Source organism: Hylobates moloch, unplaced genomic scaffold, assembly GCF_009828535.3.
Source record: "Hylobates moloch isolate HMO894 unplaced genomic scaffold, HMol_V3 SCAFFOLD_2, whole genome shotgun sequence".
NCBI lineage: Eukaryota > Metazoa > Chordata > Mammalia > Primates > Hylobatidae > Hylobates > Hylobates moloch.
The window spans coordinates 72289819-72314330 of NW_026652277.1; the positions used below are offsets into that span (position 1 = coordinate 72289819).

The 24512-nt window shown below is 35.3% G+C and overlaps 1 protein-coding gene across 47 annotated transcripts in view; it reads left to right on the forward strand.

Moving 5' to 3' along the window:
• The window catches only part of ADGRL3 (adhesion G protein-coupled receptor L3), an 866327-nt gene that overhangs the window by 43526 nt on the left and 798289 nt on the right, over nt 1-24512 (forward strand). The window contains exons 2-3 of one of the 47 annotated variants that reach the window (XM_058434485.1): nt 8958-9061; nt 11759-11807. The exons of the other annotated variants lie outside the window; for them this stretch is intronic. The gene's annotated coding sequence lies outside the window, so the exon portion shown is untranslated. The remainder of the gene's footprint in view (nt 1-8957; nt 9062-11758; nt 11808-24512) is intronic. 47 annotated transcript variants of the gene reach the window in all.

A 24512-nucleotide genomic window follows, 5' to 3' on the forward strand; every position in this document is an offset into this window, starting at 1 on the left:
ATACTATCCTTAGATTTAAGAAACGTTTCTGTAGTGATGGTTAATTTGTATTGGCAATTGTAAATAAAGTTGTTTGATAGAATGCAAAGACTAGGATGTTGCTGTCGGGTCTACCTAACTTTCTCTATCTGTCATATTTTATAGAGCAAATATTTGTAGGTTATGGACTTCAGTGTGAGACCTTTGGCTGTGAAAGTTTATTAGCTGACTCCAGTTACACTGATTTATGCAGTAGTAAATATGATGAAAGGGGAGGGATTGTGTTTTACTGGTAAGAAAAACAGTAGAACAGAGGGGATTAGACTTGTATTTCAAGTCATCTACTCTCTGGGGTGTATTTTCCTTATAAAAATGTTTCAATGATATAAATGCTTATTTAATAGAATATAAATATTTATCAGTTAAACAGTATTATAGAAGAGTTGCAGAACTGAATTTTCTTTCTCCATAAGACCTAATAGGTACACAAGTAATAAAGAAATAAAACTGATCTTTCTCTTTCTCTCCTCAAATAGATTTATGCATGTGTAAATACATGTGTGATATGTTCTCTTATATGACATGAATTTATACCTATAATGCTGATAAAATTAAACTAGCATTTAATTTTTTTAGGGTTATTGTGCAATGACAAAATAAACTCATAAAAAAGAGCCAATTAAAACCCATTCTTGGATTTCTTGTTATGGAGCGGCTGTACCCTGAGTCAGTAATTGGGAACACACAGATGGAATCAGCCCCCATAAAAACACAATCTCTGACTCGATAGAACCTATGGACTCTGGCAAAAATAGGAATGATACTAGGAATCTCGAATAGTGGGTCAGAGAAGTAGACAAACTGATCATTTTCACCTAAATATTTGCACTTAGCACTGTGATACAACTTCACCGATGGCTTCTGTTCCATCTTTCTGCCTTTCTACTGGTTTATTTCTACCACTCATCTTTGCTTATTATGCTATATGGTTGGTATTGTTTTTTGTAATGGAAGAGTGTTTGTTTAGAGGTAAGTGAAGGATTCACTGAATGGGGCACTATCCACACAATCTCCTTTCCTTTACTCTTCTGGAGATGCTGGCATGAAGAACGGGGCTGCAAACTGGTGAGTGGGTTGGGCAGTAGGAAATGAGGAGAGAGCATCTTGTGCATTTTTTGTCTTGTTTCTTTCTTGTCCTCTTCTCTCTGAAGCACATTCAATTTTGCTGTCTTTACGTCTGCTTCCGTTGCCAGACTGTCAAGGACAGCTGAAGAAAAATCAAATAGACTTGTGGATCAGTGCTATTACACGTGTAAGGTTTTTAGCCTCAGCCGAACCTTGAGTACCGCTCAGCAAATCCTTTCCCCTGTCTCCCAGGCAGCTCCCTTTCTCATCTATCGTGCTCTTTGTATTTGCATGTGCTATTCTTTTCCTGAAATACATTTAAAAAATTTCTTCTCCAGATAAAGCCTAGTCATCCTTCAAGACAAGTCTGGAATGCTACGTCAATTTATGAAGCTTTATAGTCTGCCACTTCCTCCTGTCCATCTTCCTCATGTCTTGTCCCCAGCAGAGTTAGTTTCTTTCTTTCATGTACAACACAAGAGGCATTGTCATTATTGTTTATGCCTTTCTCTCCCACATGCAATTACTGGAGGCCATGTCCATGCCTCATTAATTGTTGTCTTGCCCAGTACTTGGCACGTGGTTGGCATTAGTTTAGGTTTGTTTAGTAAATCAATGCCTGTGAATATGTTGCCAGTCTCAAAATGCAGTTTGCAAGAGGAGCGAGAGCCATCATATTCACATTTGTCACAAATGTCTTCCTATTTATAATTGTCATACTTTATTTTAAACACATCACTGTGTAGTAATAGCATTAAGTGGTAAACAGATGCAAGGGTGAAGAAATAGTTCAAATGATAATCTAGGTTCCCTACTTTCAGATAGGGCAATAAAATACCTTCAGGCAGATAGCTGTCTGTCCTTATTCTTCGTCTTTATTTTCTTTTACAAGATTTTTCAGGCTATAGGCTTCTGTGATACCTGTGAGTCCCTCCTGCCACAGTTTGTTAGCATCTGATCTGTAGTTACCACTTACATTAGCTTTCTCTGTATTTCCCACCCTTATCATCAGTTTTCTTTTCTACTCTCTGTTGTCTCCTAACTGTGGCCCTTTTCTACATAAAATCTACAACTCTTTTCAGATCTCATTTTTGTCAGCCACTTGCCAGCTGTTGAGGCAACAGCTGATTTTTGTTATGTAGTGAAAGGGTGGGGCCCTTGGCTCACAGCTGCCAAGCTTCTGGTTCTTTTCCCTCACTGCCTTGAAAGCCCAAGTCCCTTATTACATAAAATAGCCCAGCTGCTATCTGTCTTGTAACAGGTGATCAGGGAAGAGCTTTCTGTAGGATGATTAATAACAAGACTAGTTATGAGGTAGCTAGATGGTGCCTGACAGAACTTATATCAAGCATCGGGGGGAGTTTAGTCATTGCTATGTTGCTGTGTATTAGGGTCTGTTAAAAGAGATAATTTATGACAAAATTTAAAAATTTACAGGAGTTATTTTTGTATACCCAAATTTGTTTGGTTTTGCCATACATTTAAATTTAGATGTGTCATTTATGTTGAAACTTAGCAACATTGGCTTTGAACACCCAAGTCTAACGTAAATTTTATTTTTTATTGTCTTATTTTTGTTACATTATAAATTTAATTTTGTGTTTTCCAGCAAAAATGAAGTTAACTATACCCTAAATAACAGATTTATGATAATAACCATTTTCCTATGTAATATTTTAACCAAAATTAAGTGTGTATATATATTTATATATTATAAAACTTAGCATATATTCCAGTTCTGAGCCATCCCTCTTCCCATATATACCTTCTAATAAAGTTCCTCTTCAGAAGAAGAATATATATATGGGGGAAGGGGATGGCTCAGAATTGGAATAAATGCTAAGATTTACTAGGATTACTGATTGTGTGGCATTAAAATTCATCATGTGCTTACAGGAAAGATATTCAATTTATACTATATAGCACAACACAAATTGAATGCTACCACTTATGGATTATCTTCCAAGCAAACATGATATGCAATAATATAACAATGTGAGATTGAGATTTTTTTAAAGGAAGAGAAATAATTTTTTCTGTACATTTTAGTTTCAGGCATCTTTGCCATGAGCATATTGGCTTTCAAACCACGATGAAAAGCAGTCACTTTTTTTATTTTTAGCTAAATTCATTTAACCATTAAGTTATATATTTATTGAGTTCTCATAAAGTTTCAGACACTGAGCTACATCCTGGGGATAGAGTGGTGGGTACAACACATAAAGAGCCTTCATTGCATTCTGTTGCAATTCGGAGAGTGCTTTTCATAAATAGAAACCCTGCCTATGTACGTTCTCCTATAGACAGACCAAGATATATATGATAATTCTTGTAATGTAGATTCTATAAACATGCTTAGCTCTTTTCTGAAAGTTCTTGGGGCATTCACTTTTTGACAGCACTAATTGTAAATCTTGGATAAAATCGTTATCTGCATTGGTTGTGATGGTAGTTAAACACATTTCAAAGGGCTTGTTTTTCAACTTATTTCCCATGTATTGCCACAATTCAGAGTTGCCCATCTCTCCTCACCCCGAATGGTAATTAGATATTGACTCTTTTCAGGCAAATTTCAGTCAGTTATAGGGTTTTCTAATTAAACAACAGAAGGATACTTGTGATAGTGTTTACATTCTGTAGTTTTGTATTCTACATATTTTACATTAAAATATGTGATTGCCTTTTCCTATCCCCATATAATTTAGGTTTATGAGAAATTGTTATTTTCCTTTCTTAGATATTAAAATGATACTCAAAGGTAATAATAATAATAATAGCTATAATTTATAGATCAGGAGCAATTGTCAAGAATGATACCAGAACGATACATTATAGTAGCCAAGGAAGTTATCCTGTGATGTGTTTCCTCGCTCGTAGAGTTAGTAGCAAAGAAATGAACCATATGAATCCCCAATTTATGCTTTGAAGAAATGTAAAACCATTCAAAGAAAAATTAATTTGATTTATGTTTTAGAGCTATTTTATTTACTCTAGATATCCCAGCACAAGAAGAGTGTAGTAATTTCATTTAAAAGGTTTAGAGGGGCGAACTGCTCTATGTGTGAAAGGCAGTGTTGACTCACTGAATTGAAACCTTCTCATTTACTTGTCTTTGCTTCTTTAGCAGTTAGATCAAGTGCTGCTGTAGAGTAATTTTTTTTTTTTTTGGTCATTCTCATAGATTTTCAGATTATCTTCTAAAGCAGACCCATGGTGAGTTGTTGAAATGCTTCATTTCAGAAAGTTACATATGACTAAGCATGCCCTAAATTGAAAAGTTAAATTAAATTATTGCTTATGTAACATTTCTTTCCAAGTATTGAGTCTGATTACTTACTAAGCAACTCATCAGTGATTTTATTTTCACTGCCTCAGTCAATTTATTGTTTATTTAAAATGTTTTAAAGAACAAATTTCACTGATACTTTATAATCAGCTCAGCTAAATGGCAAATACTAGGTTAATATTATAATATTGACTGCCTTTTGGTATAATCTGACATGATTTATTTGTACGTTGCTGACAAATGGGATGAAATGGTTAATGGCTAGAACATGTAGGCAAAATCTTAAATGGATTTAAATTAGCTATCTTATATTTGTCTAAAATACTCTTTATTCCTTGAGACAACAAGTTTTCTTTTAAAAGCACATCTAATCAATTTCAAAGTGAAGAAAAATAGAATCTGAGCCAGTTTTGAAAATTATTTCTCCTTGAAACGTTCAGAGTGCTGGAATTTATTTTACAGTTCCACCTAAGCAGGCTTCTGGACTGAAAGGAAGGGAATGAATAGTGTCTAAATCTGCTTTAGGAGAGAGCTTGTTTATCGAGCTACACCTCATTTTCCTTTATCTGTCACTACGTAAATAATAGGTCGAATTTCTTGGTTGGTTGTATTCTACGTGCCCAGCATAAAGCTTGAGTCAACTAACTGTAGCAATTTTGATTCTTCCGTAAGCTTTCCTTTTCTTGCTAAGCTCGCTTCTCCATCTAACCTTCCTGTTTCCAACAGGATGCAAACAGAATTATGAAGTTTAGACAATTAGAGTCTACGTGTCTATCTTTAAATTCATGCATTCAGTCTGGAAATGAAGTACGGGTTTTTTGCAGGATGAAATAGAAATTACAGTGAAGTGGACTGTTAGGAATAAATGGATTTCTTTTTCTTTTTTGGAGCTTTCAACATTGTGTTTGGCAAAATCTTTCAGTAAAGGTAATACATTCATAAGGATTAACTGTGTCCAACAGCGTTTATCAGAAAACCCAACATATTAGGGACCTAGACAGTACAGAAATACATTTCTCTCTCTTGGAAAAAGAAGTTTAGCAGTAAGTGATGCATGGCTCTGTGTTGTCTTCATGATCTGGAGAGACCAAAGCTCCTACCTCACCCTCCTCCTCCTCCTCCTGCATTTTGACTCTGGTGTTCATTCTCTGGATTACCTTACATTAAAGATGGCTTCTGGTGCTACAGCTACCTCATCTACATTCCATATTGCATGAAGGAAACAAAGGAAGCAAACAGAGTGACAAAAGGAATGCATTTTCCAGCTAATCAGCAGCTTTCTAGGAAATTCCACACAATGCTTATTTATGTATCATTAGCGTGAATTTAATCACATGGCCACACCTAGCTGAAAACGTTGGGAAGCATAGTCTTTTAACTGAGTGTATTGCCTCATAAATAAAATTGAAAAGGAGAGAGTGGATACTATGCACAATTAGCAGTCACTGTTATTTTCAATTTCCTCAGCTTTAAAATGAGCAAGTGAGTGGCTTTCTGATGGTAGTTTTATGAGGATTAAGGGGGATACCGCGTAAATGATTCATAGGCCTGGAACATGGTAAACATTAGCATGGTTCCCTTTCTAATTCTCATTTCCCTTACCATTACTGTAACATTAAAGCAGCTGGAAGTCTCAAGGCTTTATGGACTCTTACGATGATCCACATTAACTTGTGAATTATTTCACTTTTGGGACTAATATGTGCTTTGTTTTGCAATTGGTGTCTCCTTGCATTGTCTCCCTTCTATAATGCCTTCAGTGTTGGGATGTAAGTATATTCTGTCTTTATGCCCTATATAACTAAGAATTGAGGATCAGTCACCCTTTGAAGTGGAAAAGGATTTGGCCACAGGGTTGATAAATCTATCCTTCTGAAATTTGGGGGACTACAGAATTCCCTGAAGCTGTCAATCTACCTGAGGAAGCGACAAGCTCTTTAGAACAGAGCATTCAGTGGCAGTGAGGAACCAAGGCAGCCTCAAGTGGGTTACAGGACTGTTTTCTTGTTAAAGGAGGAGTTGGATTGGCTGGCCTTTGGGGTTCTTCATAATTCTTAAATAACATGATTCTAGGAATTCCATTTTCCTCACATCTTTTAAGTCACACACAGGTTCTTGTGATGTTTGGTGCCTTTTATATGTAGCCTGGATAGTGAGGGCCTGATCTGATGGCCTTGAAGGAGTTCTTATAAATCTATACCATTGATTTTTGTTGCCTAAGATACTGATTTCTTTGTTTTTCTCTCTTGAATTCTAAGAATTGCCAATTATTCAGATTTGAACCACTTGAAGTAAATTTTCCTGAAAGTGAAATCGTTTCATGATACTTACATTAGTACATTTTTGACGTGCATCCTTATGTTACAACTGCATGTTTTTTTCTCTCAAATGAGCTGTGTGTTACTGACAGCTGAGAAGTTACCAATAACTCCAGGTAAATACTGGTTCTGATATTTGTTACTTCTGTGCTGTTGGTAAGGTCACTTAAATGCCTAAAGACTTAGTTTCCTCATCTATAAAATGGGAATATTTATAATACTCTTTTTATAGGTTAAATAGGAATGTTATAATAAAATCGTAAGTATGAAGCCTTAACAGTATATCTGGAACAAGAGATCATTAAAATTATTTTATTACTACTGTTTCTATTATGGAAATGAACTTAGAAAACTAGATAATTTAACTAGAGTGATAGTCCATTTATATGTTGCTGTATAAAAAACTTCCCAAATCTAATGGCATAAAACAACTACTGTTTCATTATGCTCACAAATTATGTGGGCAGAATTTGGACAGGGCAGTGAAGGTGAGTGCTTGTCTCTGCTCCATCATGCCTGGGGCTTCAGGGGGGAAGATTCCAAAGGCAGAGTGGGCCTCAGAGGTCTGGGGCCTGGAATCATCTGGAGGTTCTTTCACTCACATGTCTGGTTTCTGGGCTGTGCTGACCAAACGCTGTGCAGACCAAAGGCTGTGCCTAGCTGGACTATTGACTAGAGAACCTACACATGGCCTCCCCATGTGACCTGGACTTCTCCCAGTATGACAGCTGTGTTTGGAAAGGGAACGCTCAGAGAGCAGGTGTATCAGGTAACCAAGAGGAAGCTGCATGGCATTTGATGACTCACTTCACATGTCAGATGTCCCATAGCATCACTTTTGCCACATTCTATTAGTTGAAGAATTCACAGGCCCTCCCAGATTCAAGGTGAAAGGACACCGACGTTTAAGTCTTCTTGGGACAGTGTCGAGCAACTTGTGGTTATTGCCAATGCCCTGCTGTTCATTATAGAAGGATGAAAGATGATGAGGAGTAAACATGATTAACTTTGAAAACAATTTTTCTATAAATTATTCTCAAGAAAGTAATGTAACTATAACATGTCACCTACTATGGGCAAGCAGTTTCAGGTTTCCATCAGAGGCCTAAAACCACTTAAATTTAATCCTAGATTTTCATCTTATTAATCTTGGATCTTCACACCCTCAACTCTAGGATTTTTTTTTTTTTTTTTTTTTTAGTTTAAAAGTCATTGTGATCCTCAAGCAGTGATACTTTATTTGTCTTGCAGAAATTTCTTATCCCAAGATTCTTTTTTTTTTTTTTTTTTTGAGATGGAGTTTCACTCTTATTGCCCAAGCTAGAGTGCAATGGCCTGATCTCGGCTCACTGCAACCTCCGCCTCCCAGGTTCAGGCTGTTCTCCTGCCTCAGCCTCCTGAGTGGCTGGGATTACAGGCACCTGCCACCATGCCCAGATAATTTTTGTATTCTTAGTAGAGAAAGGTTTCGCCATGTTGGCCAGGTTGGTCTTGAACTCCTGACCTCAGGTTATCCACCCACCTCAGCCTCCCAAAGTGTTGGGATTATAGGCATGAGCCACCGCGCCCAGCCCCTACGATTCTTATGAGGACTAAATTGCCTATTTTAAAAATGTCTAGATCAGTATCATGCATATAAGTTCATTATGTGTACATTAAATTAAATAAAAACATGTCTGTAAGCCCCTTTTGAAAGCTATAAGGAACAACAGGAGGTAAATTATTCTTAACTCAGTATGTTATTTACTAATATTGTATCATTAACATCATCATTACACTATTTTGTCAAAAGATTTGAAAAAAGTGAGTTTGATAAATGTTTTAAAGTTAGAATTCATTACAAACAAGTAAGTGATTCAAATTTTTGAATGACAGTGAATGAATATTTTTAAAACTTTGTTCTAGGGGCTGTAATTATAATTGTGTTTCAGTTGTAAATGTCTCATTAACTTTATAAATTGATCCCTGTTATTTGTTTGGAAGTGACAGCACAATAATATCAAATTCAGCTAATAGCTCGCTTTGTCAGAGCACTGTATTTTAGATCGTTTCTGATTTCATTTGTCTCAAATTAGATGAACTGTTTTTTTTTTTTAAGTCCTGGTAGCTTGATTCAAAATGTGACATTTTGGCACTCAGTAGTTAATGATACTATTCTAAACTTTAAAATCAAAAAGGAAATATATTTACATCTAAATGACCATACTGTCTTTTGCTCGTCATGTCTGCTGTTTAATTTTTATTTTTAGTGACCTCGGAGCAGGAATACCTTTCATAGGCTCATGTCTGAAAAGGATTTGAAAAGCCAGGGTCGACTTGCCTTTTCTGGATGCTTTTTTCTCCTCCGAGTGAGGTGAGGACACTGAGGTTAAGGTGTGTCATGCATGTATTTTTGGTTACTTATTTTCAGTCTAAGCCAGTTATATGAGTAGCTCCAATGGTTAACTTTGTAAATCATTCACGAATCTGGCTGCTTTCTGAAAACATACCTGGGCCTTCAGGCAGCCGTCTACAGGTGATTGCGCCTGGATGTTTGCCTAAAGATGATTTAGAAAATTGGTTGGAAGCTTTGCTCTTCCCCGGCTATCAAAAATTAACCTGCCAGAAATTTGCAAACACAGCAAAGTTGTGTTAATGATTCTGACTCATGCACAAGATCTTCTTTTCTAAAAAATATAAAGCTGACTCTTCCAAATTCCAAAGATTCAGCATTTATTATTTGGTAATTTACTTTTATATTGCAGAATGAGTAGGACATTCATTACCAGACCCCTTGACTGTCTCAAACCTCTAGGTGGTTGACTCAGTGTACTTACTGGAAGTAGGTAACCAGTATTCTCTTACTCCATTGACAAACATGGGGTCTCATTTGTTGGGAAAAAAGAGAGGAAAGTCTTTGTACTGAAGACTTACACCAAGAGGAAATGTTGTCTGATTTCCAAACAGGCCAGGGAATATATTGTGTTGCAGGATCCTCTTGGGTATTCATTAAAGCATAGTGACTGTGTCACAGGGGTGAGAGCCTAGAGAGCTGACATGGGCCTATTTTGTAATATGTGCACAACTTCGTTTGTGTGTTCAGTTCCACACACACACACACACACACACACACATACATATATATAGGATTAAGTATATTTATAGCCTTTCCAATCAATACCATTTGTATTACAAATTTATTTCTAGAATTACTTTGTACTTTATAATGAAAGTGAACTTAAAGACTTTGAAATTTTGCATGTAAGTTAGTAAATTGTTATCTCTGTGAGACTTGCACCAGATGATCTCCAAATGCTCTTGCAGCTCTAAATCCCTATGATTCTGTGAACCACGGCTATTTTTTCGCAAATTAAGCCTCCACCTATATGATTTTTGGCCTTTGCTTAATTCTGAGTGTAAACATCTTTATCAAAATACTGTACAAGCAGTCAAGTCGCATTATCAATAATCAGTAGTTGAGAAAAAGAAAGCTTGCTAATTTGGGCTCTTTTCGTATTAACCACTGCTCAAACTCATTATGCATTATTTCTTTTTCAGTTAGAGGAGTTCATTTACATTCAGCATCTTTGGGTTAAGTCAAGGTGAAAAAGCATTCACTGTACAGTCCCTAATTCACTTCCATCTTCTAGAATTGTGAGTCGTTTTTTTAGAAGTTTTAAAATGGGGTTTGTAAACTCAGAAGCCTCATGGGTTAGGTAGGTGTCATTAATGAGTTAGGGATATAGTGTGGAAATGTTGCCAGAACTTCACATTATTTTTTAAGAAACTGCTAGTCCAAATTTTTGTTATGAAAGTTTCTACCTTCTTAGTGCTGTTTGAAATTATTTTAAAGTCTTGAGTATTAAAAAGATAAATAAATAAGAATGACATGACTGTGCATGACCAGGTCTCTTCATTCTTTAACTTCTACCTGAAAACCAGGCATACTCTTCAACTTCATGCTGCTAGATATTCTGTTGTGAATCATTTACCCTTATAGATCCCTCCTCTTGGGGATTTCCACTTACTCCCTCACTGCACGGTTGTACAAATGTGAACATGCCTGGAAACTATAATTATCCATGGATTTTGACAAAAGATCCTCAGTAGTTGTTACCATGCTTATTAAGTTCCTGAACAAATTTTTATCTCCTAAATTAACATCAGGTTGACAGGCATCCAGGATGGATGCTGATTCTCTGGTCATCTTCACACTCAAAACTTAGTTTTATCAGTCATTTTTCTTTCTTGTGGATCACCTCAGAGCCTTTTACATTTTTTCCAGGTTATTTTTTATCTTTCAGTATCATCCCTGCTGTTGACCCAGTGCACACCACAGCACCAATGGCTTCCTTCATTCTTACGTCTTTTAATATTTTTTCAAGTAGAGTCATTTCATAATATGACACTCTTATACTTTTTACATCGCTGAAAGAATAGGATGGATAATATACACAAACTAACTCAAATTGTAGCATAAATATCATGAACATACATTAGATTAAAAGATGATGCTATGGCTGACATTAGAATGACATCTCCTGACTGCTAAATTCATTTGTTGCTGACAGTCAGGGTTGGTTGATATCCAGTTGTTCTTGAACACAGACTTGCTCACTTTAGTGAAATTTTTAAGGCAGAAAGTTCTCAAGAGCTGCTGTCTGAAGCAAATCTTAAGACCAGAAGTTACAGTATATTCAGACTGATGCGCTAGAGTTTTCAAAATGATTCATTTGGCCTTCTTATGAAATAGTCTTGAGATTCCTCTTAGTAAACATTGGCTTGATTTTGTTTCTGTAATTTTTTTTTTTCTTCTCCGCTGTATGGAGAAGACGGTCATGATTGAACTTGGCAATTGCCTTGTTAAAACCAGTTGGACATTATTTTCCACATTGCGAAGCTATACATGTCTGATATGTTCTGAAAGAATAGAATTTATAGTTAGATATACTATTTTTGATTATTTACTCAGAAGGAGACATGTGATGATTCTTACGTTGTCATGAAGATCTATTAAATGCATTTATATTTCACATCAATGTTATGAAGTTCCATTATTATTATTTTACAGAGGGGAAGCCAAGATACAGGACTGGAAATTACTTGGCCACATCGCACAGGTAGGAAATTAGTCTTGGAAGTTTAACACAGAAATCTCATTCTTAACCACTATCCTGTCTGCCTCTCATTATTTCATTTGAAATAGCTCACGGTTAGTGTAGGCAGGTTCCAATAAATTGTTTCCTAGCACCATACAAATCAATCCCTAGTAAGTTGTTATGGAAGGCTTTTGTAAGAATAGTGTAAAGCTCCTCTGTCGATATTTTGAAGAGTTTACTGTTCTCCTCTTTTGCAAAGTGAATACGCATGTCTGCGTCAGCCTGCAGTCTTCTGGCCCCTCCCCAATCTTTTAAGTTTCTTCAAAGATTGCTGCAGTTATTGGATCTACTTTGCACGTCCTTTCAAAAAATATGGTCCGTAGTCAAAGGGTCCAGGGGACTGAAATACTTTTTCAGTGAATAAAAAAGTTTTCATTTCTCAAAACACATTTTTTAAGCATTAACTTCACTTTTCCTTCTGATAAGTTTTTCTTCTGTTCTTTTCAATCCGGTGGCCATTCTCTTGACAGAAAATTCTGAGACAACATAACAATTTCTTGTTTAGCTGTTTTTTTAACCATTTTTTCCTTATCCTTTACTTTTTACACCATTAATCTCAAAATGTATGCCTCTTCTTTCCTTGTTATGTGTGTATTTGAGTATTGATTTAAACTGTAGCAGCATTTGTTGGATAATTAGGAATTTTAAAACACATCAGAAGTTATCTTTCTGCAAAGCTGACTAGAATTTATGAAAACTGTGAGGTTTTTCTGAACTGGTAACAATAGTACAATAATTATCCCCTTTTTTCTCAATATGAGCCAGTAAAAGGACTTGACATTTTCAAGAACATCATTTAAATCCTTCAAGATAAATTTTCAGAGATTAGCATCTGTTGTTTGTTTGTTTATTTTGTGTGAAGAAGTATTGTGAGTGAATGAATACCAAATCAAACACAGAAAGCGCATTTTTGCTTTTGCTTTACCAGTGATTCGCTTTATGTTAATTTTTACCTTCTTTCAAGTATAATCTGGAAATAAGCTGAGTTTATAAACTCCAAGGATGATTGCAGACATCCAGGTTAAAATCACATTTTAAAAATGTGGTTAAATTTGCAGTGCATTTGACTAACTGTAGTCTCATATCCTACTTTTATTAGTGGAAAAAGAATCTGTGCCTTTGAAAAACTAAATTTAATATTTCCTACAAAAATGCCAACAGTTTTTTTGATTCTCTTTCTTATTTCTTGTACTTGAGGTCTTTTGTGCACATACTTAACACACACACATAAAATCAAATTTTAGCATGAATTGAAACATGAAAATTATAATACAGTATTTCCCAGCTGAACACAAAAGTACGCTGAAAAATCTTGATGTACATTCCACAAAGCCAATGACAAATCTTGCCCATAGTTCTCAGAGGCAGTTTCATTGTGAAATATTTTCCATGATTTTATTTCACCTTCCAATATTTTGAATTCCTCAGGATCAAAATGTGGTATTTCTATTAAATCCATATTCCCAAGTCTATCACTGACACATTTGCCCTCCTATGAATAATATCACTGTAGTCTGTGATAGATCACAATGTCAAGAAACTGATCTTGTTTCAATTTTTAACTCTGTTGAAAGAAATAAAAAGTTCCATTTGCTTCCAAGTTGTGGAGAGAAGAAAGAAGACAGTTATTCAAAACAATAGCTTTAACATAATATTTATTTATGGTTTCTAATTAGTTCTGTTGATTATTATTCTTAAAACCACAGTAATCCTTTGGTAGCAAGTATAAGTTGTGTGGGCCAGTGAACCTATTTGTTTAAGTCCATAGACAAGATGTGTATTTAAGAAGATTAGGGTTCTTTGAACATGGTATTAGACATACTAAATAGGTAGCTCAGGAAGACATTAAATGTATTTTATTAGTGCAGTTTTTAAAGACAAAGATAAATATTAAAATTCAACTCCCCCCAAAACCCAATATGGATGTATTTTGGTAGATATGATAAGTAACAGTCAAAAGTAAAATTCAAATAAGATATGATAATTAATGTTAATATGGTATCAGTGATCATCTGTAGTCAGTTTATACAAACTTATTAAAGATTATTTCACTTCATAACATTTTTCGATTTATTTCACTTAATTGAATTAGAGGTGTGTGTGTGTGTGTGTGTGTGTGTGTGTCTGTGCGTGTGCACACGTGCGTACCCCATGCTTTAGGAAGGAGGCACAGCAGTTTTGGGGAAAATGTGTGTGTGGTCCCAGCTGCCTGATTTTTCTCTGAGAGTCAGAAGTGGTGTGTGAGTACATACAGGTTAGGAATTCCCCAAGGTCTGTCTTCCTTTAGCTACTACCAGCCCCCATCTTTCCTCAGGACTAATATTTTTTAAACCTTAGTGAGAGGACCTATCCCCCCCAGACTAAATACTGATTATCACAAGAGATCTTGCTTGCTAGCTCTGAATGGACTTGTGGACCAGGTCCCTTGATAAACTGTGGTTGGAGTTCCAGTAATACAGGCCTCTTTCTTACAACACCAAAGAATCCCCAAATGAGGAGACACTTTGCCCCACAAGTCACCGTGGTTTTGGTGCTGATGGTTACTTTCCTTCTGTATTAGAATCCTCTCTACCTACAGCTCTTGTTATATTTAGTACCCACCAGGATCCCCTGGAATTCATAAACGTGTGGTTTATGTTGCATCATTGCAGTGTGGTTCATGAAGCCTTAGGGCCAGGAGTCCTGGATTAAAGTTTTTGTTCTGCTCCTCTGGGACGAGTGGCCTTGGAAATGTTGCCTCCCTGATTCTTTCCTTTGTAGAAAGGCACTGCAAATAACATCTGCCTCCTGATTGTTGTGAGAACTAAATGACATTATGCCTAGGTGCTTAGGTCTGTTTTAGGCACATAAGAAGTGCTCAGTGATATTGAAATCAATGTTTATATAGTCAGTGTATACATTATATACAATGAAATCAGTGAATTCTTACTGACACTTCTAAGGTGTTGTTTAACCACTGGGAGAGTACACCCAGTGTACTATTCTTTCTTCTTCTTTGTAGCCCCTAGAACTATAACATCAGGGAGTCTATAAACAATAGATAAGTTAGCTACCTCACCAGTAATCACTTCGCTCATATATATCACAAAAATAAACAAAATAACCTACTTCTAGGAAGTATAAGTAGATAATATTGAACATTGCTAATGCAATAAAAATAATCCTTATTTACTTTGCTTCCTTAAATCACATATCAAGGTAAAAAGATACTAATTTGGCCTTTCCTCTATATTTCCAAAATTTTAAGGCATTCCCAAATTTGCCTCATTAGCTCTATCACTCCAGGCACACTTCCCCATCAATTGAACTTATCTCAAAATGAATTCATGATACATGCCAATAAAATCATTCACTAGCATCTTCCCATTGTCACCATATCTAACAATTAAGAAATAAAAATGGGCCGGGCGCGGTGGTTCACGCCTGTAATCCCAGCACTTTGGGAGGCCGAGGAGGGCGGATCACGAGATCAGGAGATCGAGACCATCCTGGCTAACATGGTGAAACCCCGTCTTTACTAAAAATACAAAAAATTAGCCAGGCGTGGTGGCGGGCGCCTGTAGTCCCAGCTAGTCCCAGCTACTCGGGAGACTGAGGAAGGAGAATGGTGTGAACTCGGGAGGCGGAGCTTGCAGTGAGCCGAGATCGCCCCACTGCACTCCAGCCTGGGAGACAGAGCGAGACTCTGTCTCAAAATAAATAAATAAATAAATTAATTAAAATGGCATGACAATTTAATAGAAGATCATTACTGCTCAGTATTGGTCAGGCTTCTTCCTAATTCTAAGCAAACTCAACAAAGCAATTGTTCCCACAGCCTAGGGTTTTCACTGTTATCCTCGTAGTGTTTATATTGCATGAAGCCTTCCTGAACAGCACGTCCATATGCTTACCGCTGAAATCACTAGGAAATGTCCTCCTCACCAATGAGGTGTGAGAAAGGAGGAAAGCAGGAGTGTTTACTTTTTCATCTTTTTTTCTGTTACCTTTTTTTCCCTTTGAACATATTTATATTCTCAAATATTCACTTTCATTGGAAATCTTTGACATTCTAATATAACATGAGGCAAATCAGTGCAGACTCAAATAGGTTACCAAGATATAGGCCTGTGACATATTAGATTTTCTCTTTTCAACAATTTCAAAAATCATTACTTTATGATTCAATTTAGGAAGCATTTGAATAAGTACTTGATATCTAACACTATTAGAGGCTTCAGGGATTCCCCCCAAAACATTAAAATGGTTCTTGCAATCAAGGAACTTCAAATTTCATTGGTGCTTATGAGATGTATAAGATTAAATGTCAAAATGTATGATAAACATGCTAGATATTAATACACTGAGAGTCAGAGTTGGGAGAGATCAGAATGATTCAGATATTTGAAGATGGTTTCATTGAATAATAAACCTGTAAATATATGAAACATTTGAAGGGTTTTTGAAACCTAATGATGGTTGTTTTATATTATATGGATGAGAGATAGAACAGATAAAGGCAAAAATGAACTGTATTCATTTTATTATTACTTTTTACTAAAGTATTTAACCAAGTGCTGTTGACATGAAAAACCAAGAATGTACATCTCTGTCTATTCTTTTCTCTGGGCATCGCCAGATTCCCGTGTTAATGAATAATGAAATGAATAGAGACTGTATAGTGTAGTGCAGTTTATGCCAGAAATAGAGTGTAATGGTAAGAACAAAGGCTTTGGTGTTAGACAGTGCGGTATTGTATGTTATTTTTGACATTTACTGCCTTTCCAATGTTGGAAAAGTTACTTAATGTCACTGAGTCTCATTTTCTCTTTTAGGGTGGTTGTAAGAATTAAGTAAGATAAGAAATAAGTGCCTAGCAGAATGCATGGCATAGAATATGCATCAATACATAGAAATTTGACCGTCACTTGAATTAAGAGACTGGTTTAGGAGCTTTTTAATCTTATGCAATAGAATCTTAGTGGCCTTAAAAAATTTTTTTTTATTTTTTTGAAACAGAGACTCTGTCACCCAGGCTGGAGTGCAGTGACATGATCTCAGCGCACTGCAACATCTGCCTCCCAGGCTCAAGTGATCCTCCCACCTCAGCCTCCCAAGTAGTTGGGACTATGGGCATGTACCACCATGTCTAACTAATTTTTGTATTTTTTGTAGAGACAAGGTCCCACTATATTGCCCAGGCTGGTCTCGAACTCTTCAGCTAAAGAGATCCTCCCCTCTTGGCATCCCAAAATACTGGGATTACAGGCATGAGCCAACACACTCACCACTCTCATTTCTCATTTGTATTAAGAGAAAAATATCAGTTTACCAAGGTGTAACCTCAATCTCCGGGGCTGAAGCTTGATCCTCCCACTTCAGCCTCTTGAGTAGCTGGGACTACAAGCATCCACTACCACTTCCAGCTACTTTTTTTTTTCTTTTTCTTCTTCTTTTTTTTTTTTTTTTTAGAGGAGACAAGATCTTGTTATGTTCCCCAGGCTGGTTTCAAACTCCTAGGCTCAAGAGATCCTCCTGCTTCAGCCACCCAAAATTCTGGGAGTACAGGCATGAACCATTGTACCTGGCCCTCCGGTGTACTTTAAATCATTTCTAGATGACTTATGCTACCTAATACAAGTCCTACACATTTCTTCATTTGCGTGGGTTCAATGTAGCACTTGGCACACATCAAATTCAAGTTTGGTATTTGGGACTTTTTGGAATTTTTTTCTGAATATTTTTGATGCATTGTTGGTTGAATCCATTAATGCTGAACCCACGGATACAGAGAGCAATTGTATTTTGAAATCTGCCAGGGTGTGTATGTGGTGGTGGTGGGATATTTTTCCCATGGAATTTGGCCAACACTATAAATAAGGAATTTTTATTTTTTCAAGAGCTGGTTTATAGGCATAGTGCTGAATAAAAGAGACAAATGATTAAAGAAAGAATTACAATAAAGTATGCTACAAAACATCATATAGTGTTACAATGTCATCTTTTCAAGGACATCTAAACCAGCCAGGGAGGTCAAGGAGAGCATCTCCTTTCAAAAGCAGTAATATCTAAATTGACTTCTGAAAAATGCTAGGATTTGCCATGAAAAGAGTGAGGATAAAAATATTTGAGGCAGAAAGACACAATGTATGTGAAGTTCCAAAACTGAGACAGGATTGTTCTTTTAGACAACTGAGTTCAGTAGAGTTAGGGCTTAGACTTCAAGGGGAGTTAGAGATGTTTGGGAAAGATGAGATTGAAATATTAAAAGAGAGGCCAAGGAAGGGCTTAGTAAACTATGTTTCAAAGGTTTGTTTTTGAACACAATTCCGTGTTGAAGGTGCTCATCGTGGAATCAAGACTTATCTCTGAGCGTCACCTTTGATATGCTCATGTTATAAAAATGATTTTTACATTTTAGCAGTGCCATAGCAGTGTCATGGCATGTGGTATGATCATTCAGCCATCTATGACAATGTAATTGTAATACATTCTTTTTATTATGTATCATATGTGTTATTTTGTGGTAAAGGTCCTTGTGAAATTCAGTATGCTGAGTGTCTGATCATAGTAACCCTTTCAAAATTAGAAAATAAAATCTGTTTGGCATGGATTTCACTAAAAGTCACCCCTTTTCTCTGTAAATGCCAATTCTGTGTTATATCAGTTATGGTTTTACCAGAAAAAATTTAAGGTCGACATTGTGTTATTTCTAGATTTCACTCTTTTTTTAAAAAAATTGGGCAACATTTGCTTTCAGATTCTCCAGACGCTGTATTAGCATTCGTCATTCTTGTATCTTTTACTTACCCGGGCTGCTTCTTACCTGGGCCAGTAACCAGAACTTCTCTGGTCTCTTATTATCATTTTCTCTCTTTTGGGCCCTCCTTTTCTCCGAATCGTATTTATTCTATCATAGACATTGTTAAGAACATTTATCTTAACAGAAAAAAGAAAAAGAAAACAGGAGCTGAGGACTTATGCTCTCTCTCTCTAATTTTGTTCTACTTTATACAATTCTACCAACTTACCACGGAATCACAGACTCCTTTTCCTTTTTATTAAATAATTTGAATTACGTGGAACCAATTCATTATTTTTGTTATTTGATGCACTACAGCCACTCTTTAAGAACTGCTGTAACTCAACCAGAGAAGGATATATCTTTAAAAATGTTTCTGGACCAGCCATCAGTTTCTTGTCTCTCAAGTGGTAGTACCGGGGAAGATTTGCAAAATAACACCCAGAAAATTAGGATCTGTGCATATTTATAAGAGGTTAGATTCTAAGACAAACATGAAAATTTCATATTTGTGATTTCTGAAAATTGTTGAATGCAATCTTGTTATATTTATTAAGTAGATAACAAATAGCTAAATTAAAAAGTTATGCAAATGTAAAATAATTACAGAAAGAATTCATACTCAAATTTATGTTTTGCTGTATTATTTCCTGAATATGTATCATTTTATTAACATTATTAAGTGCAAATAATTAAACTGAAATTTAGAATATGTAAAATATTTTAATAGAAATTGAGTTTTGTGGTTAAAAACAAAAAAAACCTAATTTTCTCAGAAAAATAATATTTAAATTCACTTTGGCATTCAAAAAATATTGGGCTATTCCTAATGGGGAGAAACCTGGTAACTGGGGTTTAACCCTTTCAGTATTAGCTGTAATTGAATGTAAATTGTAAAGCAGTTGTCTTGCATAGAGTGCATTTGAAAAAAAAAAAAAAGACCCTGAAAAAGTCTCATCTCTTTGACTTTTTAATGTATAATTCTAGCGTTTCATTTTACAAAAAGTATAAACACTTCTAAATCTTACTCATTTCAATAGAATGTCTCTGTTTTCTGTGAGGTACCAGAAAAAGCCTTAAATGATATGTGATGTGCTGCTAGTCATTTAATGAGGCATTCAATGCAATGCAGTATGATTATGACTCTGTTGCTCAGTCATTTCAAGTTCTGTCCATCAAAATTGTGGGCACTTGCTTCTCAAATGAATCAAAAAGAGTTTCCAGGACCAGGGAGATATAAGTATTGAAATAGTAAGCAACACCCTTACCATAAAGTAGAAGTGATTGATTGGTCAACAGAAAATGTAATGTCCAGAGCTTCATGGTTGTAGATAAAATAGACTATGTTTATTTATCCATTTAGGGTAGTTTTTTTTTTTTCATTTTGTTCCAGGTTAATTTTGATTTCCTTTGAAAGAACTGGAAATTATTTTGAGATAGGCTTGGTGGTATCCTTGATTATCTGTGTGGTGTCTGCATGAAAGAGGAAACAAGTAGATTTTCAGGAAGTTTTCTTAATAGTTCAATGCAATCAGACTGGCCAATATTGAGAATTACTGTGCCATAAATAATTGTGGTTGGTTTCTAACTTTGATTTTATTCAGCCTAATAACAAGTATTGCTCTATAGATAATTGTTGACGGTTGCAGACTCTGATTTCGTTCAATTAAGCTGGTAACCTTTTTAAGAAACTTCTTGGGAGAAAGCCAAGAATTCCAGTGAACTGATTTCTAGGGGAACTGAATTGAAATTGTCTTAGCTTCAAAAATGTTTCATGTAGGTCCAGCTGTGTTAATTAACCTTTTCCTTAAACTACCCTCTCCACAATTAGAACCCCAAATGGGCAAACATAGCAAAGGACCATTTTATCTAGATTTAGGTTTTTCTCAAAGTGATTATAAACTTGGAAAGGCATTATAAAATAGGTTTTTGACATATAGTAAGTGTATGAGGGTTGCTCCTTCTTTCTAAATCACAGAAAATTCAGATTCTCTCTCCCTCCCTTTCTTCCTTTTTAAAAATCACCCATGTATCTATTCAAGAAAAGTAAAACCAGTGTATATTACACAAAGGTTTGCCTTCTTTATGTCAAATTGTTAATTTATAATGGTAAATACTGTGCTTAGAAGACAGTAGGAAACTCTATCAAACGTGCCCTTTACTAATAAAGTAGAGAATTGTCATTTAGAGTAGTATACTTGACCTATGGCAAATACTGCTAGTACTGGAATTCCATTGTTTATCTCTTGTGCTCTATAGAGTGGGAGGGAAAAAGAGATACATTGTATTGAAAGTATACATTATGCTTAGGAAAAAATGTTTCTTTAAATAAACAAAACCTTTTCAGTAAGTACCAATACGAGCTAAGAAGGCCAAGGTCATAGGTCTCCGTAACCATGTATGTCAGTAAAAGGCATCTTGTGTGTTTCGTGGTTACAGTTGGTCTATAAAGTTGTATTGTTGATCACCCAAGTAAGATGCAAGACAGCATTTCCTACTTGGAAAAGGTAGAGAAGAAAAAAAGAAAAGTGAGAAGACAAAATTACAAACTCTTCAAAACATGCTTATTTGATGATCAGTAGTAGGTGTTATCTTTGTATACAGAATCTTTGGGCTGATTTTTGTTAATTCTATCAACTTGAGTAATAGTTCTTATTTCTGGGAAATTAGAATCTACCAAAGAACAACTTGGGAAAAAAACTGTTAATTAATACTGGGTTTCAGTAAGTGAACCTTTGTCATTTGCTAATGATCTTTATTAATCACATTCACAATTCACAAGATTATTTCTAAGGTGGTTTTGATTTACTGACTTTTCCCATGCACCATGAGAGCTGCCATATGCCTGATGATTCTGGGCTGTCTCTTCTAGCTTTCTTATCCACCCCTTGATAGCAACAGTTACTCCCTATATCCCTGGGACAACTAAGCGGAGGAGAGTAGTTAACTAAAGTGGCTTCGAACAGTGGCAGAAAAATGTGCTGGGAATACCTTATATTCTAAGCAGCCTCCAGTTTCTGTGGGCTAAAAGTGCTATGTAATATGATAAAGAGTATAACATCATGAGTTTTCTTTCAGGAGAAAAAAGTGAGATAATTGGCTGAAATGGACAAGTTTTGAAATTTACTAGCCTTGAGCAATGATGAATAACTAAAAGTGCTGAATCAAACTGGCCTTTGAATTAAAGCAATATAACATACTGTAGAGGTTCGTCATTTCCCACAAATAGGAGTTCCTGGAACACACAGTAAGATATTGTGAAAAATTAGCTTCAATCTATGATTTTTGACCTTCAGTACAATTCTAACTTCAAATATAATCTTCAAAATTTACATTTTGGAATTTATCTTTTCCTTGTCCCTTGCAAAACCACATACATCAATATACATTGATATTTGGGGAAAATGATCTACAGTGGTGTAAATTTAACATGCAATTCTGGGATACTAACTTTTGAATTTCACATATTTAAGTCTTTTTATATTTCTAGAATTTTCATACAGGATGTGATAACTTGATAACAAACTCAACAGTAATTTGCACCATTTCAGGTAATCTACTGATTAAATTTTTTTATACTTTATAGTTACTCTAACAATGATTCCATTTTCAGAGAGGTTCTCTGGGCTTTCTGCTTCATGCCTTCTCTAGCCACCCTGAACAATTATATCCTAAGGGTCTGTATTCTAAAGGTTTTCTGACACTGGCCTTGGTTCTCCATTTCATGATCTTTCTGGCTTTGGGACTACTTTAGACAGAGATGTTTTCTAGGCTTTTTCTATGCCTTCCTTCTCTTACATCTTTAAATGCATTTGTAGATACTTTAAAAAGATTAAATTGTGCTCACACATATTCATAAAGTAGAACAAACAGCTGACTTATATCTGGGAGGACTTTTATATAGTGGGAGTTCTAGACTAAGAACTTGCCATTCAATTTTAACATCACTTCTGTTGAAAAAAGAGATTTATCATATATTGCTTTCATTTACTACATCCTTACTGGATGTTTGTGGACAGAATTTGTAGATAGGAAATGTTCTGCAGTGGATCCCATATTGAAATTTGTGGATCCCATTTGAGATTTATAGACTAATATAAAAACATAGGGATACAAATTTTATGACATAATTCGGAGTGTCATAATTGTCATTTCGAATTTAATGCTTGTTCTTATAGAATGAAAATTGTTTTATATATAAGGTAAATGTAAGCCTTCCAAATATATTTTGTGCTTAATACAAACATCTTTTTGTTCCAAATTATAGTATTCCAGTAATTGAAGTAAGCCAGGACTAATGTCAGTGCCATCATTCTTTAATAGTAAAATCATAGGAACGTTACCGCAGTGAGGGAGTGGAGAGTTCAAAATCATGATTTCATTAATGCAAATGTGCTGGACTATCACTAATCAATTTATTTTCGTTTAGTTTTTGATATTATTTTCCCAAATATTTTAAATTTTGGTCTAAGTATTAGACTTTGTCAAAGTATTATAATGCTGAGCCTAATAGTAGGTTTGATGTATTGAATGTCATATTTAAAACATATTTAAAAGATTTAAGCAGATTCAAAATAAATAAGTAGCATAATGAAAAGTTATAGTGCTAGCTGGAAAATTAAACTTTCAATTCCGTTGGACTATATTCATAATAACCTTTTCTAAAAACAAAACAAATGTCTAATGTAATGAATTGCCAGAATGTGATATTTATGAAGCATCAATCACCGTTTTCTTATTTTCAAGGAAGGTCGTAGCTGCAACTTAGCAGGAATAAAAATCTTTGCTCCCTCCCCTAAGAAAGATTCATGTGTGTTAAATAAGAGTCACACAGAGAGAATACCTGTAACCCTACTGTACCATCATTGAGCTCAGAGACCGGCTAACTTGCAAGCACCTTCCTGTTTTCCACTACCACGCCATATCATCCCTAGAGAGTCGAGGAAGCACAGATTGATTCATTTGCACCTACAGTGTCAGTTTTCTCATCTTTCTTTTGATTTTAGCTTTCCTAAAAGCCACTCTCAACATTACAGCACAGAATAGAATGAACATTTACTATGAATTGATATTGTAAGTATAATTAATAGGGATGGCTGCCCCTTTTCCCGATATCATGGTTCAGTAACAAATAAACAAAGATGCCTTATTTTCTCTTTTCCTACCTCTCTCTCATGTGCTGGCGTACAAAAACTGTGAGCCTCTCAATAAAAAGGCAGGCTGTACATGAACTTAATCTCTGTATCTATTTCAGAGAAGATATCTGTCTCAAATTGGAGTTAGGGTATGGAGTGTTTTAGTTGACTTCACTTTTTTTTATTTTGAAGTTTTGATTAGAGTACTATAATTATAAAATAGGTAGCATAACTGTATCTACAGAGTGAAGTTGAAAATACTTTAAAAAATAAAACATCCTAATCAAGTAAGTTTTGTGGAAGTATAGGAGCAGGGTTTTAGCACAAAATCTTGGGAAGGAAAAATAGATATCTGACCTTAAAATTTATATATATTATATATAATCATCACATTGGCCAACGTGCCATTTTTAAATGACTCCATGTAAATGTATGACTGGTTTTCTCAAACGTGGATTCAAGTTCATAACATTTATTTTCCTTTTAATATGCATCTAAATTACTAACTGACCAAAACAAAGTATTGGTAACTTGGGGGGAAATTTCTGTCTCAGTAAGCTAACTAATTGCTTCAATTATTTCAAAAATTTTTTCCTATTTTTAATGGAAAAAGTCCAATTTTTCATGCAAAAGTCACAGGCCTAAAAGTGCAGTTTGAAATAACTGCAGCAGCTTTTTTTCCTCTGATTTTATTTCTTCTTTCTATGTAGATGCAAAATGCAAAATTTATCTTGAGAGGAATAGTTATCT